The sequence below is a fragment of the Vidua chalybeata genome, chromosome 2 (assembly GCF_026979565.1).
Source record: "Vidua chalybeata isolate OUT-0048 chromosome 2, bVidCha1 merged haplotype, whole genome shotgun sequence".
NCBI lineage: Eukaryota > Metazoa > Chordata > Aves > Passeriformes > Viduidae > Vidua > Vidua chalybeata.
Genome location: NC_071531.1, coordinates 5,481,527 through 5,501,614, shown reverse-complemented (window position 1 = coordinate 5,501,614; position 20,088 = coordinate 5,481,527). Strand labels below are relative to the sequence as shown.

At 47.8% G+C, this 20,088-nt stretch overlaps 1 long non-coding RNA gene across 1 annotated transcript; it reads right to left on the bottom strand.

Annotated features, from left to right (window-relative positions):
• Nucleotides 1–5,934: 5,934 nt before the first annotated feature.
• LOC128784497 (uncharacterized) lies at nt 5,935–6,643 on the bottom strand. The gene is made up of 2 exons (XR_008429505.1): nt 6,380–6,643; nt 5,935–6,191 (listed from the first exon to the last, which is right to left on the bottom strand). It is a non-coding gene; the product is annotated as an uncharacterized LOC128784497 (long non-coding RNA).
• Between the last annotated feature and the right edge of the window lie 13,445 nt (nt 6,644–20,088).

The window sequence follows — 20,088 nt, the reverse complement described above, 5'->3', positions numbered from 1 at the left end:
CTGCAGTTCTCCACAAGTCATGGAGCATCTTCTCCCTGCTCCTGCACTGGCACAGGCCAAGGGCTGAGGCCATGGAGCCACCAAGGACTCGCCCTACCATGGCTGAGCCCTGAGGGTGTCTCACAAGGCTTTTGGCAAATGTCAGCAGGAGCAAGGGTTGGCACTGCAGCAAAGGTGGAGAATGGCATTTATGGTGCTTCAAAGACACACACACAGTTTTGGCACCCCCTGTCAGCCTAAGAGTTGTCACTGCCATAAAACCTCCAGCAGCATTAGGGTGTTAGCTTCACCACATCTCACATTGTCTTCAAGGAGTCAGGCTTTGTCCCTGCTCTCAGGAGGCACAACTTTTCCTGGCTCAACAGCTTCCTGGGGAAGGTGGATTTACACCGACCCCAGCCGTGGGTGGTGAAGCGTGGATGCCGTCGGGCCTGGAGATTTCTGTCACCTTCTGTCACCTTCTGTCACTGGCTCCTCACTTCCATGCAGAGCACAGTGAGAGCTTCAGCCACAGTGATTGTGTGTCTGAGTCACCTGCATGGGCTCTGAACCTGGCTGTGTCCTCTGGACACAGTGGGCCATGGCAAAATGTCACGTAGTACATCTTGTGGTAGATAGAGAGGTCCTCCTCCTTGGGCACTTTCCAAAGTGACACTGCCCCAGGCAGATCAGGCACTTGGGTGCCAGCTTTGGAGGTGGGTGACAGTCACACAGAAGAAGGGAAGCCATAGCCAAGGTCACTGATTTCAACGGCAAGTGGCACAAAACTAGAGGGAAACAGGATCTGGAGATTCTGCAGCCATCAACTCTCTTCCAGCCCCTCAAGAGCAAACAGCCCCCAAAGGAAGAGGAGGGTGGCCCCTTAGCACTACTGGTCCCCCTGACTCCCCTGGCTCTGTGGGTGGGTAGAAAAGCCACCCACTTGGTCTTGGTGTCACCTCCAAAAGCCACTCAGTCCCCAGTAGAGCCTGGTGGTGACTGCAGCCACCAAGCCCCATGGTGCCACAGGACTGTCCCCACTGATCACACCCTCCCCTACACTAGGGCCCTGCAGGGTTTGGTGTGGCCACAAAGTCTGCTTGGAAATGACATTTCAGTCCTGCTGGCAGCCTTCCAATTTCAACATTCTTTTTTTCTTCCTTGAAAAAAGTCAAAGACAGAAGTGAGGCTGGGAGGGGGTCAAAACAGAGACAAGAGGGGCTCAAACCAATGGCTTCTGACACTTTGTTTTGCTCAGGCCTCCTAGAAAGGCTTATTTGGGAAGGGGACATTTTGAAATGTCCTATTTAGATGGAAAATGCCTTATCTAGTAAAGAAAGTTAACCTCCTTCTCGTCTGAGACGCCTAAAAAAATTTCACTTGGCTTCCTTCCACACAGCTGACGGACGACCCCATTCCAGCCCTGCAGCTGCATGCTGGCTGCACTGCGTCCTGTGCAGGGGGCATGGTGTCACTCCTCTGGGGCCTGGGATAGCAGCCAGGGCCCCTGAGGGTGGTCCTGCTTCCCCCAGTGGGGAGCTGAGGGGATGGGTGCTGCCAGGGGCACAGGGCAGCTCCCTGTCTGCCTCTGGCTCTTCATCTGGATGAGTTTTGGCAGTAACTGCAGAGTGGAGACAGGCTTTAGTTAAAGAGCACTGACATTTCCATTGGTCATAGTCAGCCTGCTCCGTTTCATCTCCATCTCCATCTCCATCTCCATCTCCATCTCCATCTCCATCTCCATCTCCATCTCTCTCTATCATCTCTATTTCTCTATCTCTATCTCTATCTCTATCTCTATCTCTATCTCTATCTCTCTCTATCTCTCTCTGTCTCTGTCTCCCATCTCTATCTCCATCTCCATCTCCATCTCCATCTCTCTCTATCATCTCTATCTCTATCTCTATCTCTATCTCTATCTCTATCTCTATCTCTGTCTCTATCTCCCATCTCTATCTCCATCTCCATCTCCATCTCCATCCCTCCATTTCCAAGGCAAGCCCCTTCCTTCCTCCCAGGAGCACAGCCATGTCCCCAGCTTCCTCCCAGTGCCACCCCTCAGGGATGGAGTCACAAACTGGCTGTCCTCTCCCATCAGGGTAATGCCACAGTTCTCTGGCTGCCTGTGCTCAGTTTGCCTGTGATCCACCTCTCACAGCTCCATCTGGGGAGGGTTCAAAGCCAGCTCCAGACACAGCCATCTGTCCTAGCCATGATCCACCACCTCAGCAGATTACCCCGAGGGGCAGGTGGACCAGCCAGGCTTGGGGAGGGCCTGATCCATGTGTGCAAACATGGTCCCTGCTGCTGGGAGTAATAAAGGACTTTCTGCAATTACCCCGCATGTTTTGGAAGCCAGGATTTCAAAGCAGCAATCAAGCCCTAATTGATTAAATGCTCACCACATTCCCGGGAGTGAGCTGCTGCCCCCCGGATAAACGGGAATAAGTCACAGGCAATTAGCGATTTGCCTGAGGTGCTTCTGCTTGTTGGTAATGTCTGGGCTCAGACTCCTCTGGCCCTGTTAGTCATTAGACCACACATCCTCCATCCTCTCCTGGTGGCATCCCAACAGCCCTGGCAGGGTGGAAAGAGCAAAATAATCTAGCTTCACGTTTATCCAGGAAAAAGTTTCCCACAGTCCCTTCTGGCTCTTTTTGTTTTGATTCTGAGGTTTTGTTTTTCTGCAAAGTTAAAATAAATCTTGAACTGCAACTGCTGGGCTTTTTTGAACACAGTTGGTTGCTAGAGCATCGTTTGAGGGAAACACATTAAAAAGCAGAACAGAGTGTTTATTGCCAGAGCCAGGCTGGCTGGACAAGGCTGATCAAGTATTTTAAGCAACATATGACATTTATGCATTGCAGAAAGCAGTTGTGGTCTCTCTCAGCTTGTGTCTGCTGCTTCTCTTCCTTCTGGACAGAATCTTACGGCTTTTGTCTCCAAGATTTTGATTTGCTGTGCAATGCAGGTCCCAATTTTCTGTCTGCTTACCCTGTGCTGTTCCTGAAGTGCAGGGGGACCAGGGGACATCTCCCACCTGCCCCTGCTCCCCAGTGACCATCTCTTTTGCCCACATCAGCAGTGCTAAGGGAACTCAGATGGTATCAGTGTCCAACAAGCACTGAATCACATCTCAGTTGTCCCCTGGCCCAGCCTGTGATTTGGGAATCAGTGAAGAAATCTTTGTTCTTTCACACTTTCTTTCCCATTAAAGCCACTCTAAAGCAAATGTCATCTTCTTTAGGAATATGGTGTTTTTGAAAAGTTTTTAAGATTGTTTTTATATTTCTCTTTTTCCCTTTACAATTCAGTACTATCAAAAGGGACTGGAGTGACATTAATCAAGTTAAACAGGGTTTTGACCTTCTCTAGAATGTCTAAGTGTCCAGCACTTACTGTCTCCACCTTGCTGCACATTAGTGTGTTTTGGATATCCTTCCCACATGGAGGGCTCTTTCCAAGAAAGCCCTGAAAAAGCACTCGCTTTGCAGGAAAATGGGTATTTGTAGGTAAATGCAGCCCTTTCCCCCAGACTGGCTATTTCAAAGCTGTGCAGTAACCACCCAGGGAATTTTTTCAGCTGCACGCACACTGCTGGTCTGTAAAACCCTGAACTTTGCTTTGACTTGGGGTCTATTTGGGAATATCTTGACCTGCCATTCTGGCAGTGTGGGATGGAAGTGCTCCACTGCTGACATCTGGAAAGCTGGAAGGAAGGGACTCTGTCCTCCCAAACCGTGCTGCCCACGGTGCTGTGGCTGATGTTATCCCACCGTGAGCTCTGGGAAAGGGCAAAGCTCCTCCCTGCCCAGAACCCAGGGTGGGATCGTGGCCATGCAGCACTGAAACCCAGCTTCAAATGCTTCTCCTGGACAAAAGGATCTAATGAAGTCCCAGAGGGCTGAACATATACCAAATTAGCACTTTGTTTTGGGATACTACAGATTTTTCAGACAAAGTGGTTGTGTTTCACTTGAAGATGTGGCCTTTAAATTGCAATTAGCTATATCTTCACTCCAATCAAAGTTGTCTCATAACCAAATGGTGTCCTAAAAGCTGATAAAGCAGCATTCCTGACCACTGCACACATTTTTTTAGTATCTCAGTGATATGGATTTCATTCCTTGCAGTCAGCGGAAAAACCTCCAGTGACTCACAAGGGATAGGAATCCTTAGGAAAATAATCCATGCTGGAAAACCAACACTTCCTCTCCACTATCTCTGCCTGCTGCCAGCGGGGGTGAGAGCAGCACAGCCAGACAAGGACTTCTCCTGCCCACACCGGCTCGGGTTACACTGCGGGGTAAGGAGGGCACCCACAGCCCAGGGCAGCCGTGCTGGCAGCAGCCCTCGCTGTCAGCCTCAGAGAACAAATCTGGCTGGCAGCTCAAAGCCCTGTGTGGCTGCTCTTCTGAAGCATTTAAAGTGTGATTTCCACGTGGAATCGATTACCACACCTCACCTGGCTCCACACACTGGGACACAGGGTGGAGATGTGACCCAAGGGAGATGTGCTTCCTGGGGTGAGGAGTTGCACCCCAATCTGGTCACACTTCCATGGGGCACCTTCAGTTTGTGTCTTCTGACATCTCCTTTGCATTGCTGCTGCTTGTGCACAGCCAATTCTTCTCATGGCTGCTGTCCCCATCCTGAGAGTGGGATCAGATAAAGTGGGATGGGACGGGATGGGATGGGATGGGATGGGATGGATGGGATGGGATGGGATGGGATGGGATGGGATGGATGGATGGATGGGATGGGATGGGATGGGATGGGAGTTGTGCAAGCAGAGGAAGCCATCCCAAGTTGTGAGTGACATTGCCACCACAGTGGGACGGTAGCTCCCTGGAAGAGCCCATCACAGGGAAATCTTCTCCTTTGGTGGCTGGGGTGTGTGAAGCTGTTCTCAAAATTTTGACGGGGGTTGTCTTCCTGGGGAGTTGAGATGAGGGAGTTGTGGTAGTAGGATCTGAGCATGCAGGAAGTGCCAGTGTGACAGCATGGGAAGCTGCACCCACGCTCCTCCTCCACATCACTCTGCATGGAGCTCCCTGGCACAGGACCCCAGCAGGATCTCCCCTCCATCCATGGGCTATGCTTCCCTCAGGACTGGCTGCTTAGCTGCAAGCACACCCTGGTGTCTCAAAGACAGAGGAAATCTCCCTTGAAACTAAGTGGCCTCTCTGGCTGCAGCTTTATCTTCTTCCTGTTTACTTCGAGGTCCCTGAAAGGGCTGTTTGTTCCCACCATCACAGGGCCCAGCGCCTCTCAGGGATGTCAGGATGTCTCCCATGCCCTGGAAGTCCTGCACTGGCACTCCCTTCCCCTCTCCATCTGCCCTCAGCCTGTTCTGGGCACAGCAGGTCCCCTGGAACACCCAGCAGTGCCAGTGCCCTCCCTGCCTGCGGGGCTGCCCCTTCCCTCCACTGCCATCCCACTTGCTTCCCTTCCATGTTTGGTCAAGCTCTTCATCCTGACATTTAAAACTCTGCTCTGAGCAGCCTCTACTCACATCTCAGCTCAGCTTTCCTCCTCTCCTCATGGTAGCACCACAGCCTCATCTCTTCTGCCATTCTCTTCATCTCTGTCTCCTGCTCCTGCCTCCCACTCCCCATCTCTCCAGGCTGCTCCCTCTGGTCTTGCTTTCACTCATTGAGCAACTGGCCCATCTTCCCCACACTGCCCCAGAGCTGCCTTCCTTCAGCTTGCCTTTCACCTATGCTCCCTGCTCAGTGTTGTTTGCTCCTCTTTTGGGCCTTAGGACAAAAATATCTCCCCACCCAGGCAGCCTGTGCTGCTAGTCAGATTTCCTCGTGAGTTGTGTGAGCAATGTTGTTTCTGTGCTGGGCAAATACACTGACCTAAGAGCAGGCAATTCCTGTGAAAATGTGTTCTTATGTTACTGCTTTTCATCTATCTTTTTTTTTTTTTTTAATAGGTCATTCTCACTAGTTTAATGCTTGATTTTTATTTCTAAGCACACAGGCACGTCCCTCCCTCTGTTACTGAGTGCAGGAGGTTATTGCAGTGTTGCAACTCTGTCAAAGAAAACTGCCCCCTATATAGAGCAAGACGTGCTGAAAGCCCCAAGGTCACAGCCATAAATGCTGCTCACCTCCCTCTCTCTTGTTTGCTCTCTGCTTAAGGTGTGTCAGGCATTGCTGTGCCCCCTTTTCCTTCCTTCTGGAGGTGCCCATCAGTTTGTTCTTCTGGCAGTAAAACAGAGCAGAAGCTTTGGCATGGGATGGAGCCCCTTGGCTGCTCCTCAGCAAACCCCCAGGTGTCTGTCCCCCTCCTGCTGCAGATGTGGCAGGACACGGGGCGGGAGGTGAGGGCTGTGGTGGAGGATGTGGGTGATGCAGATCCCACTGCTTCACCCCTCGAGGGAAACTCACACCTCCAGCCTCCTCTGGAGCATCCTGAGTCTTAGGGGGTGGGTAACTCCCAGTCACCAGTGTTGGAGTTGTCCCACTTTCCACAGGCTCTCTAAATAGCGAGGAGCAAAAGAGAGGATGGTCTGGGAGTTGAGAGGCTTCCTTGTGTGGTGGGACACGTCGCTTCCACTGCTTGGTCTGAGAGAGGCAGATGGGTTTCCCACAGCTCTGTGCCCTGACCACAAAGTGCTGCTGCTGGGGCCCAATGGCTTTGTGACATCCCCCTGAAATGTCAGCTGCTGAACGGAAGCTGTGTTCCATGGCTGGTTGGAGCTGTGTTTCTTGTGGATAAGCTCTCAGCCAGAAAAGAAAACCTGTGTTAATAAAGTTGTAGCCTAGAGACAAGCAAGAGCAGATACAGCCTTGAGGGTCCCTGATGCAGAGTAGCTCCCTGCAGTTCCCAAGGTGAGTGAGAGGATTTCTGCACTGTCTCATTTTAGAGTTATAAAGCACAGGAGAATTTAGCTCAATCTCCATCCTCCGGGTGCCTTCTTGAGTCACTGTGACTTGGCTGGCATTGGCCACAGCATCATAAAACCATTGACTCAAGCGTGTCTGGCAGGTCTTTGGATGACATCTGGTCCCAGCCCTGCTCAAAGCATGGCCAACATAGTTCAAACATCTCAGGGACTTGTCCAGCTGAGCCCTGAGTGGTTCTAAGGCTGCAGATTACACAGCATCTCTGGTCAGCCTGGTGCAGAGTGTGACCACCCTCACAGGGAGAGAACTTTTTCTAGGACCTAATCAGAATTTCCCTCTTGCAACCCATATCTGTTGCCTCTCCTCCTGTCCATGTGCACCTCCACCATGACACCCTCTGTCCTCCTGCCAAAGGACTCCAACTCCTTGGCTTGTGCTTTTGCAGTTCTGGCCACCGAAAATGCCAGCTGTCAATGTGGTATTTGCAAAGAACCAAGATAAGCTTCACTATTTGCCTATGAGACACAACCCCTGGCACAGGAAGTTTCTGATTTGGAAGAAAGATTAAATTCATGAGGCTTTGTGCCCAGCCCACCTACCTGACATGTCCAACCCATTAGTGAAGCTTGCATGGTGCAGAGATCTGCCCATTTCATGTGCCAGTCCTCCAGGAGTATTGCACCAGCCATGCTGCATTTTATTGCCCAACAAAGTTTGGATGCTATTAACACATCCATCCAGGAATATTTTGGGCATCTCCATCTGCTCTGGGTTCACTGGGCTCCTGAGGAGCTCTTGAAAACATTGCAATGCTCTTCAGTGTGGTGGTGAGCCCTGCAGAGTGGTGTCAGAAAGGAAGAGGTTGGGGTCTTGCCACAGAGGAAATGGGAGCAGAAGGATCAAAGTCAGTGACTAATGATGCAAGCTGTGTATCCAAAGGGTGTTTCTACCCCTGAAAACACAGGAAAAGCTATAAGCCTGGCCTGGGGTTCAGACCAGGCACAACTTTGTACAAAAAAGGGAAAATAACAGATGACAGACTCGAAGTTGCAGCCCTACTGGGTTCTGTCTGCCCAGAGCTGCACAGGATCTTCACAGCTGGGACCCCAGCTAACAGCAAGATTGTCTTGCAATTACCTCTCCTTTGACTCATGGTGTTCCTACAGGATGCCTTGACTATAAAGTTGCTCCTTCCCGAGAGCAATTATCAGGGAAGCATTCATTTTCGCTGTTTTACACAAAGCAGTCATTAAACACGCCTCGTGTGCAGGGGAGGGGAAATCAGCTGTCAGTGCTGGGTCTGCTGAGTCAGTAAGGATGTTCTCTGGGATGTGCATCACATCCCAGGGGCCAGACCCTGAAAACTGGGTAGTTGCCCGCTGCTTTTGGCTAGTCAGAACACCTGAGCCCTGTGGCACTCATACTGACAGACAAAAAACCCCAAAACAAAGAAACAAACAAACAAAAAATTTAAAAAAACCCCAACAACAACAAGAAAAAAAAAACTCACCAAACAAAACCACCACAAAACAAAAAGAAAACAAAACAAAACAAAAAAAAGCCACAAACTGATTTTATGGAGTACTTGTTCAGTCATTTTTCTAGGCCCCTTTCAAGCAAACCTGGAGCAGCCCAAACCAGACCCCCAGTGTGAGCCAGCAGCACGGACTGGCAGGTCTGCGTGCCCTTCTTCACCTGTTAATGCAGGTAACCTGTGAGTGCCCATCTGAGGCTCACTCACTGCACTGGGCTCCTCCACACAACCTAAAACTGAGACACTTGTTCCTTCTGCACACACTGTGTGTCAGGGAAGCCTGACTCATGAATCAGTCTCCTTCGTGACTTACTCCTTCATGGAGTAGAGGCAAAAAAGGATGTTCCTCCCCAAGACATCTGTGTCAGTCCCTTGAGCCAGCAGAGCCGTTGATGTTGGGGTTGAGGTGGAAGCAGAGGGCTCATACTGCTCTTCTGTATTTGCTCAAGCTCTCCAGTCATTAAAGCAGAAATTCAGCCTGTTTGCAGATTCCTAGATCACTGCTCTTTACTGACCTTGCAAACACATCTTTGTGGTGACGTGACTGCTTGACATAAAGGCTCTTTCCCCAGGATCTGGGAGAGGAGGGAAGAGAATACTGGATCACATTGATCAGAGAGGTAAAAAGTGCACATGATGCAGTGTCTTGTGTTTGTTTGTTTGTTTTCTTTTTGTGCATAGATTAATTGAAGTCAAAACCTAACTCTGGTCACTGCACAGAACATCTAACCCAGTGGGTGGGCAGGCAGCCCTCTCCAGGCTCACCACATTCACTCTCTGAGAGTCCCCAGAGCCCTACCAGAACTTGTCCAAATTCTGTGCACACACTCTGCCAGATTTTGCATCTTTTTTGCCAGATTTCTTCATCTTTTTAGCAGGGTGAATAATGAGGATGCACTGCTCAGCTGCCTGCGTGGGGCTGCTTACGCAGAAAGGCGCTGCAGTTTTGGAAATTGAAGATCACACCACCACAATCTGTTCCCTGGTGGCAATGTCCACCTTCTTCCATTACCTCTGATCACAGGATGGTGCTGCAGCCAGAAGCCCAGAGGCCTCAAATCGAGCAGAATACACTGCCTGTGTTCCCAGCAGTTAGCACACAATTCCAGAGCAGGTAGGGGATTTCTTTGGATTCAAGGAATAGAGACATCAGAAGCAGCTGCACTGCTATTATCACCTATAAAAACCAGCTCTCGGTGATTCCAGGAGAACAAGGAAGATGAGGTAATTACGGTTTTGGCACAGTTAGCACTGGCTGAGGGCATTTTCAGTCAAGCCAGGACAGAGAGCGTGTTGTTCCTATCCAAGGCACTTGAGACAACTGCCCACGTTACAGGAGCCCCTTCTCCCCTTCGGAAATCCAGCTGCTGCCCAGCACATGGAAACACTGAGCAGCTGCTGGGGGCCATCCATGAGAACCTGCTGGGCACTTTTAGATGGACAGGATGCAGTTGTCCTAAACTATGTTGAACCTGGAGCACACCAACTATCCTGGCTCCAGAGCGAATGAAAGACTGGACAGCTGCGAGGGCTTTCAAGGATAATCGACTGCATCGGCCAGGGAGCCACTGGGAGACAAAGATGAGCCATTTGGGAACCCTGGGAGGAGCCATTTGGGAACCCTGGGAGGAACACTTCCCCTTAGACTCCCCCCAGGGTCAGGAAGGATGGAGGAAGGGATGAATTGCTAGTTGGTTTGCTTCTGCCTGGACTGCCTAGAGCTAGCTTTAAAAAATGTGAAGGAAAGCTCAGGATCCCTTCCAGCAACCTGCATGCCTAAGCAAAGACTCCTGCTGTGAGGAGATACTAGAGACAAGGGCAAGGACTTCTTCTGGGAGAAGCAACTGGCAAGGTACACAGAGCTTCCCATGCTTGGCAGGAATAAATGGAGCCCACAGAGTCAGCAGGCAGAGAGGGAAGGGTCAAGGCTGCCAGGAAAGGGTTACTCTGGAGCAGGCCCCTGCTGCTGGGCACTCTGGGCTTACGGCAAATGGCAGCAACGATTGAGGTGGAGGGGAAAATGTGAGATTCCATGGAGCTCTGAAACACACAGAAACAGGGTAAACGCTACAATTTTAGCTTTTAACTTTCTTCCACTTTTTTTGTTTGTTTGTTTTTTTGTTCTACTCTGACAGTTGCTATTCCTCTCCCAGGGGTTTCAGCCAGGCACACATTCCACTGGCACCTGAGCAAGAGGGAAGCCCAAGAGGAATACCTGTGTCTGTGTCCAGCAGGGGTCACTGATGATTTTCTTGCTTTTAAAGCTTTTCCCCTCCACTTACTATCTTTTTTGGGGGGAGGTCTGCCATACCAAGAAAGCACCCATGTCATAGGTAGGAATGCCCTGCTGGAGCCAGACAGGAATGTGGTGAAATGTCCTCTCAAGGACACCTTGATCAGGATTGCAGCAATGGGACAGATGCAGGAGGTGAGCAGTGCAGCATCCCCCTCACACTGGGACAGTGTCTAGAGTTAAATTCATGGCCAGTGGACCAGCTCTGGCTGTGAAGGTCCTCTCAAACAAGACACACTATGCATCCAGCACAAGTCTCCAGCTCTCTCAGCTACTCCAGGGAGGAAAGGTTGCTGCCATTCCTCCAGGATAGGACCCAGCCTCTTTCATCTTACTTTATTAGGATGACTGGTTTATGGCTCACTGTGTTTTTATTGTGTTCACTAATGGATTTTATGCAAAACAATTCATTGATGAAGCTGTAAAGGCTGGCAGCCTGTGCTGGTGATGCTTCTGCAAAGTTTCCCTGTCCTTCCTGGTGATATTTGCTGGGGCAGTTCAGGAATGTTGCTCCCTCTGTGTCAGGACATGGTGATACAGCTGTACATAAACTCCACTCTGCTCTCTTCTAATGCCAGGAGAACAGTCTGCCATTAACAATGTGACCAAGAGAAGCTGTCTTTCTGTCTGCTGATGAAGCTGGATGCAGAGAGAGCTGGTTATCACAGGAAATTACTCAGTGCATGGCTTCAGTGGCTGGCACTGTATCACCCAGTGAACTGCACTCTGATAATGCCTTTGCTGTTCATTTCCCTTCAGGTTTGGCCTTGGCATTTTTTTCTGATTCCCAAACCAGTATTTCCTTTCCATAAATGTTGCTGCATGAGTACATTCTCTCTGAATGCTCATGTGGCTGTGGTGTTATTTAACAAGACTCATTTCATGGAAAAAAAAAAAAAAAGGGACTTTCTGAATACCCTTCTGTCTTGTGAAGATGCAGTAATAGGTGTTCTCACCACAACCCCATCCTACTTGTGGTGATGAGTGTTGCTCCTTCCTGTACTTTGTCCCAACTATACTGCAAATTTGTATTTTCTCAATTTGATGCGTGTTCTGTAAGACAGATTATTCCACTTTCCCAACAGCATTCCACTTTTCCCAAAAGTACTTCTACTGCTAACAGAGAAAGTACATATCCCTATATAGCTTATCCCTTTGATTTCAAAGGTGAGAAACTTTTTTGTCTGAAGAAAATATTTATCAATATTGCCAGCAGACTAAAGCCTCAAATCCCAGGTTAGCCTGCCTTTGATATTGCAAACCAGCAGAATATTTTCATGCTGTCAGAGGAAGGAACATGAAAATATATTGACTTTCTTATCTAGTATCTCTTATTAACAAATGACTCTACGGAAAGGTTTGGCCATCATGTTTGTTTTTATTGGCACACCGTGAAGCAAAAAGATCTATCTGGATGCCTTGCAGACTGTACACCTTTTTACACCAGTTCCCTCAATCCCAGATCATTCCCCCTGATGGGATGTGCCATCTGCAGCTACAGGGTGGAGTGTCCTCCCACAGACCCACAGAAGAGGTTTTGCACTGGAACCCACTCTAAATCTATGCCCATTTTGTTCTCTTTCTTCACACTCTTCCTCCTTCCATTATGAATGACAAAATTTAGAGATTTTCAGCCCAAAACACCCTGCTGCTGGCATGAGTGCCATGACATACCAAAGCAGGAACATGCTGACTGGGGGAATTCACGTCACAGACCTCAGCTCCTATGGAAGCGTCTAACCAACATTTTCAGATGAGTTCAGTTCCTGACTTTCTCACCCTTGCTTGCAGTGAGAATTTCTGCATAACTAGGTCTCTTCTTAATCTGACACTCTACCTCTTGTGCACCTAGAAGCGTTATTCTTTAAAATAAATGCCCACAGAATATGATCTTGCCATTCTCACATAATTAGAACACCTTCTGAAAAGGCATCTCTTTAGACCAAGACACTTGTCTATCTTCACCACCAAGATGAGCAGTGGCAGATTAATTGTAAGGGTTTGCTCCTGGTACATCCAACAAGACTGGGGAGCCATCTGCCCAACTGAAAGCATAAATTAAGCAGGGGAAGAGAATCTGTGTCACTGATCTTGTGAGAGGTGATGAGTATCGACAGAGAGGAAACAGTTTGAGCAAATCAAAAAATTATCAAGAGTGTGCAACAGGAAGACTTCTTGAAGACAGCATGTCCTGCAGAGTGTGAGGACAAAGCCGTGTCCTCTCTGGTTGATTCAGCTGCGTAACAAGGAGAGTAGCTCTAGCTGAAACAGGAACATCTGGTTTCCTATTTGAGGAGTCACAATCAATCTGCTCCAGTAGCACAAACTGCTTACTTCACCCCAAACTTAAAGCTCTTGTGAAACCATCACTGGAGAACCATCTGGTTTTGAGTTGCCTTGTCAGTATCTGTCTTATGAAAGATATTTTCAGGATGTCAACAAACAGCCCCATCCAAAAAGTTCTTCCATGTTTCTTGTCATCCATGATGGCGTATATTTAGATGCCATATGCCCTGTACTTTTCTTCCCTGGAAACTCAGGGCTGGCTTGTGCCAAGAATTGCACATAAGACATTTCCCATGTGTTATTGTTCATAGGCTCTTGCTCAGCCCTGGGACTGGAGCATAACACACGTGTGCACGTTTGAAAATAGATTGTCTTGGTGTCCCACTCACAAACTGTGAGCCCACCCACCTCCCCCACTCATGCTTCACTGGAGTCATTTCGTCGGTTGGGACGCACAAAGCAGGAATTTTGCTACCCCTTTGTCCTCTGAAACGTTATTTATTCTCTTCCCCTCCATCACAGCCCACGTGCAGAACCAGCGTGTAAGAACGCATCACGCATGATTCAACGCCACGCAAAAATTCTGCTGAGCTTCTCGCACCCGGCTCCAATGGGAACCTTTGTCTGGTGTGTGAGTGCAGAATGCCAACCTCCCAGTGTGTAAAATGCACTTGGCTCCAAACACCCACACCCAAAACGCCAGAGGACTCGTTACATTCGTGGTCCATAAAGGGGTGGTTTTGTTCTGTGTCCCGGCTCTGCCTGACTCGGGGTGAATGCAATTGGAAATGCCAGAGAGGCAGCTCCCGAGGAACGTAAGAGCAGGATTACAGTTTTCCTGACATCGGAGGGGGGTGACAACAACGCAGCTGACGTAGGAGGGGACGGATTACAGCGCATCTGACAGAGCAGCAATTATAGGAAATGTATTTGCAGGCATGGATGGGTGGAAAACGAATTGAATATGCTGTTCCAGAGGAGGACAATAAAGGTGTGCTGCAACAGTCCTTCCCCCCACTGGAAAGCCGCATTTCTCACTTGTGCAGCGGCACAAACAATCTGTGCTGCATGGCAGGAAATATCCGACGCAAATATCGCATCAATCTCTGAGGAAGGATACCTGTTTTCGTAACTTGCTCATTGACGAAGGGCTCTTGGTAGTGGCTCAGACAATAGGTGGATATATCAGGTTTTCCCTGTGGAGTAACTGTACCACTGGCACCGTGCTGTAAACACAACTTTTATTTTGTTTCTGCTTTCTTTCAGAGGAGCAAAGTAGAGAAGGGGAAGGGGGAGGGGAGAAGCTCCTGATTTTTTGGTATGCCATAGACAGATGCCATTAAAACCCTCCTCAAAGGAGCCTGTGCACATGCCCTTGCCTGGCAGAGGTACAGGCAGATGAAGAAATTATGTGGGACTCTGGGGAAGAGATTGCCTTTCCATTTCAAACTGCAGCGAGAGCACAGTGGATCTCAGATTCTAATGCATGAATCTAGAGGAAAGGTGAGGGGGCCCTTATTAATGTTATCCCTGGGGAATGATTTGGAGCTTTCCGCATGAATCACTCACCAAGCGAGGGGAGGGGAGGGGAGTGGAGGCTGCAGCGAGGGGACATCAAAAGTGCCTTGCTCAGGTCACTGTTTCCAGCACAGCCCCCAACAGAGAACATACATGTGCAGTGAATTCCATTGTCTCAGGATGCTTCCTGTTGGGCACGTGTCCACGGCGCCCACAGCTGCACGGCCGGGGTCACCCCCCATCCTATGGCACTCCTGTAAAACGCAATAGGACACTTGGGACAGTCAGTCCAAAAGGAACGAGGCTGAATTCCCTTCCTGCCCTCACAGATTGTCCCTCCAGCCCAGCACAGAGCAGACATCCAGTCCCTGCACTGGCTGAAGGATAACTGGCAGGTCTTTCCCAGGTGGGAACACCTCATGGCAACTCCAGCTGCCGTAAGGATGAGAACAACAGCCTTCAGTCTCCTGGCCTGCCCAGGGGAAGGTTCCTAAACTCGTTGGACAGGGGCTGGTTTCCCACCACTCCCATCAGGCTGGCAGAATTTCCCCAACTCTTTTGTACAGATCCCAAAGAGAGAAGATCCCTCACAAGGAGAAGGGGAAGGATAATTTCACAGGAATAAAAACCCCTATCAAATGCATCATGGGCATGACTCCCTCCCACCTCTGCTCTCATATCTGAGGTCTACTTAGCATTAATTTTTCGCTTTGGAAGCAGGCAGCTTCTGACTGATGTTACACTGCTAAACTTCCCTGAAAAAGTGTGGCCTAAAAAAACCCAAACAACAAAGCAACACATGAGCTACTACAGTGTGTAGGATGTTTCAGGGAGCAGTGAGAAGCAATACACACTTTGAACAGAAACTGCTGGCAAAGAGTGGCAAAGCTTGGGAAAGCAGCTGCCTCTGTTTGACCTGCTCCCTGTCCACATTTTATCTGGGAGTGAGAGGATAACATTAAACTAGAAGTACTAATCTTACAGAAAGTCCAGCCAGATAGAAAAATTACATATAAGAGCTGCCTCTTGTATAAACTGTACTAAGCCCAGTATGTACATAACTGTATTTATACCAGCTGTAAGATTAACATTAATCATCTAATTTCAGTGTGAAGGATCGAGTTAAAGCAATTTGCCTGAGCTCAGGACACAAAAAGGTATTTCCCAGCTGTGTCACTGACTTGCTTCATCACCACCATGGGCAAGACACTTCATCGTTGTAGTCTTTTTGCCCTCTCAGTTGTAAAGCAGCTAAAGTGGGGAAAGTTACATCTTTTCCTGATCTTTTGTGCCTTTTCTCCGTGAAGATTGTATGGTCTTGGTGGGAAAGTGCCATTTCCAAGTGTTGGCCCGTAGGCATCTGAAGTCCACGTGGTTCTGCCCCAGGATGGTCCCTGCCTGGCTGATCCTGATGCCAACACTAACAGTAGCTTAACACAGATGTGCTCAGACCCAGGGGATTTTGGTCCTCTTCAGTCAAATTTTGGCAGAATAAGTGCTTTACCTTGCAGGATACCTTGAAGATGGATGTTTTAAGAGACGTAAACAAAGTGACTTCCATCTAAATTTAAATAGGCACAGCTAGGTTACAGATGTGTATTCACTTTTACTACCCTGACCACCTTTGGTCATTAAGCTTAATTGGAAAAAAAAAAAACCTAATTCAGAAGCCATTGTTCCATATTGGCTGTTTAGCTTCTGCCTTTTTTTTTTATCCCAGGCAATGGAAATAACCTGTCCCACTTCTCCTTTTCTACATATTTTTTTCATGCATTTGTTGCCAGTTGTGAGTCAGGCTCACCTGTCCCTGCAGAGTGGAGCACTGTAAGAATGACAAACATGGAAGGGAAATTATTACAATGAAACAGAGACACCCTCAAAGGCACAGACCACCTTGTCCTGTGTTTGTACTTCCCTTTATACAAACAAAGACACTCAGAGCCTCCACATGAAGGCAGATTTTGTACCCCATTATATTTAGGAGGGTGAAGAACCCAAACACACCTGGTGCTGACCCCTTCAGAAGCTATTTCCTAGCCCTAGATAAGGAGGAGTGATGAGGAGAAGGTCTGTGTCCCTTTATCCTGCAAGACAAGCTCCATGTATTATGTCAGTGAGATGTCATCGCCTCATTAATTACGAAATGTCATAAACCTTAATGACAAAAGATCATTGTTGTGATTGTAATTATGTAACCATGATGCAATGTTATGACCAAAGACATTCCAGTGGTCTGAAATGTATTTGTAGATGCCATTGTGGTGCCTCAGTAAGGACATCCTAGCTTTAAAGTATTTTTGCCAAAATTGCAGTGGCAGCCTGGATTTTTTCAAATTCAAAGATACTTTGAAGTCATATTAGAAACAGTCATGCACCATTTTTTTCAAGATAATGCTTTTGTCTTTGAAATAAGCCTACAAGTATTTTAGTTGATTATCTCATCTTCTTTACTTCAAATGTCACTTTACTTTTTGCAATGTGACACCTCCCATTTCACTTCTTTTTAGGCCAGAGTTTAACTTGGTGTGACCAGAAACAATTCTATTGACTTCAGCAAGGTTTTACGGTTTTACTCAATTAGGTTGAGGAAAATAATTCCACAAATCTGGCATTTAAAATAATCACACTGGTATTTTCTGGTAAAAAAAAAAACCAACCCCAAACAAACAACAACCCCAACAAACAAACAAAAACCACCAAACCAAACCCCCTGACCCCCAAACCCCTGCCAAAAAAAAAAAAAAAAAAAAAAAAAAAATAGAAGAAGAGAAAAGAAACAAAACCTAGTAACTACAGCTGTACTGCAAGTAGTGACCTGGTAAATCCACCACAGAAAGCCAGGCTGACTTTATCTGAGGAGGGTGAAATGGGTAGAAAGGAATGTCTCCACTTCTTGGTTTGTTTTCTTTTTGCCAAGTGAAGAAAGTTGCTATTGTTGTTAGTTTGTTTTGAAGCCGATAGAAAATGCTGAGTGAAATGACTAAAAGCTGAATTGCTGGAAATATCTGCGAGATGAATTCTGGAAGGCATCAGCCTCCCTGTGCATTCCCATACACAGATCATGCTGCCCTCAGGGAGGGAGCACAGAGCTGCTGCAATGGAAAAACTTAGCAGTTGTGTCCTCCCAGTTTCTCCCTCTTCCTCGAGGATTCAAAGGCATATCCTCGTGGATCTGCTCTGAAAAGTGCCTCTGCACTTTCCTCGCTTTTCTTCCCTGATTATGAACAAGCCAGCTCTGTAATTGCACCTCTCCCGAGCACGGATATCATGGAATCATCCAAGGTGACTCCTCGTCCAGGATATCTAAAACACCAGAGGGCAGCAGAAGTGTTAAAGCAGAAACTGCAAAAGCCTCAACCTTCCCAACAGCAGCACCTCTCTGAGCTGATAAAACTCGATTGCATAAGAGGTCTGTGATGCCTTCACAGCATTCAGAGTGAAAGTGGCAGAAAAACGATGTAAGTATGGCACTACCAAAATTGTGCAATGGTTACTTCTGAGCAGTGCTGCTGGAACATGGTTTTACCTGGATGAATGAAAATGGAAGAGAAACACCAAAAGGTTGCTGAGAATAATGGAGGTAGGGGGTCTTCAATTCCCAACAAATGATACAACAGTGTTTTAACTTTAGAACTCCTTCACTGCAGATGCCCTGGAAAAGAGATCACTGTAAGTACCTTTCACAGGGAGCAGCACTCACCAGTTCTTCTTGCCTCTTCCATCCACAGCAGGCAATTAAAATCAGGACAGTGGATTCTCCTCTGGTGAGGTCGTACACTCTCCAGGAAGTCCCATGGCACAGGTGTCCACCTCTCCTTAGTATGGGAAAATCGTGAGATGTTCTGGAGAGCACCAAATCCGGTCATCCTCTTCCCATTTTGGAAGAAAGAAATTCTGAGTCCTTTAAAAAGAAATAATGTTCCACTCCTAGATGGGGCTGGATGTCTTTGAGTGTTCTTTCTAAAAAGACCAGCTCTGTTTGCCATCCTAAAACACTTAATCAATTTCAAATGAAAGCAGCAACTATAATTAAAGGGAGGAAAATCCCACCACAGCAGAGGAACCATTATTAAGGTAATTTTTTTCTTTATAACTCCTGGGGCACTGTTCACATGCAGCTGCTACTGTATGTGCTGTTTGTGCGTCACCCCCTCTTCATGAGCTCCACAGAGAATATACTGTTAGCTTAATAATAACAATAATAATAAGTCAGCTTTTCATGTGAGTTATTCAAGGCACTGTGTAAGCACTAATTGAATGCTACAATAGCCCGGGCTGGCTCTGTGCTATTCCCCTCTCTCCAGCACATGTCACAGCAGTCCCGTGACTTGGGTCACACCATGGAAGCAGCTCCTGACCTTCAGCTCCTGACCACCAGCTCTGCCGTCTCCCAGCTCCATTCAAGCCCTGAAGAATGCCAGCCTGCCTGCTCACAGAAAGCATTGGGACAGCGTGGGTTCTGTGTATAAACAAAGTTTGGGTGTTCCTTTAAGGTGTTATTTCTCCATTTTTTCTAAGAGAAAAAGCCTGCAGTGTAAACACTAAAACTTCACTAAAACATCCTGACAGATCCCTCTCAAGCACATTGATGATACACAGCTCATGGATCATGTAATTTGATTTATGCAGAGCACCACATCTTCCTCATCCCACCTTTAAATTTACAAAAATTGACAAAAAGTTTGCTTTCCTCCCCTAGCACGTCCATCTTGAACCCTCTAGGAGTCGTTCAGGACCTTAAGGAGAACGTCAACAAGTGAAAACAATCTCAGAATCACAGAATAGTCAGGGTTGGAGTGACCTCTGGAGATCATCCAGTCCTACCCCCTGTCAAGGCAGGGTCACCCAGAGCAGTGACACAAGAACGTGTCCAGATGGGTCTGGAATGTCTCCAGAGAGGGACACTCCACACCCTCCCTGGGCAGCTGTTCCAGAGCTCGGCCACCCTCCATGTAAAGAAATTCTTCCCCATGCTGAGATGGAACTTCTTGTGGTTTATTTTATGGTCATTGCTCCTCATCCTGATGCTGGGCACTACTGAAGAGTCTGGGACCATACTCTTGGCTGTCACCTTGGAGATATTTGTATGTATTGATTAGATCTCCTCTCCATCTTCTCTTTGAAGAAATTTTTACCGAGTGCTTTGAAATTTTCAGCGTGAAGCAGAGCTGCAACTTTTCTACCTTATTTCCAGCAGTCTGACAAATCCAATTTGTATGATGCCCCTGAATGGAAGAGTAGGGTCACCTCCCAGTGTGCCATGGGTTGTGATGGTCAGGGGAGAGGCTCAGACTAAGAGGGAGAGTTTTCCAGTCAGAAACTCATCTCCTGACTGAAGAACTACCTGTCTGAAAAGAGCCTAGGCTGACTGCAATAGAGAAGATAAAGCTCAAAAACAGATATGGCAGGCATCATTCAAGACTTATTTTTGAGACTAGATTGGAATTTGACTCCAAATGCACAAACATTTTGGTCACCTGCTGCGTGGAGGCTGAATATCTCCCTGTTTGAACCCTGTGCATCTACCTTTCACATCTGACCTTGAGAGGAGTCTCTTGGCTGAGGTTCAATCCTATACAACATCCTTAAGCCTTGGTGTGCCAAAGGGAAACTTCCAAGCC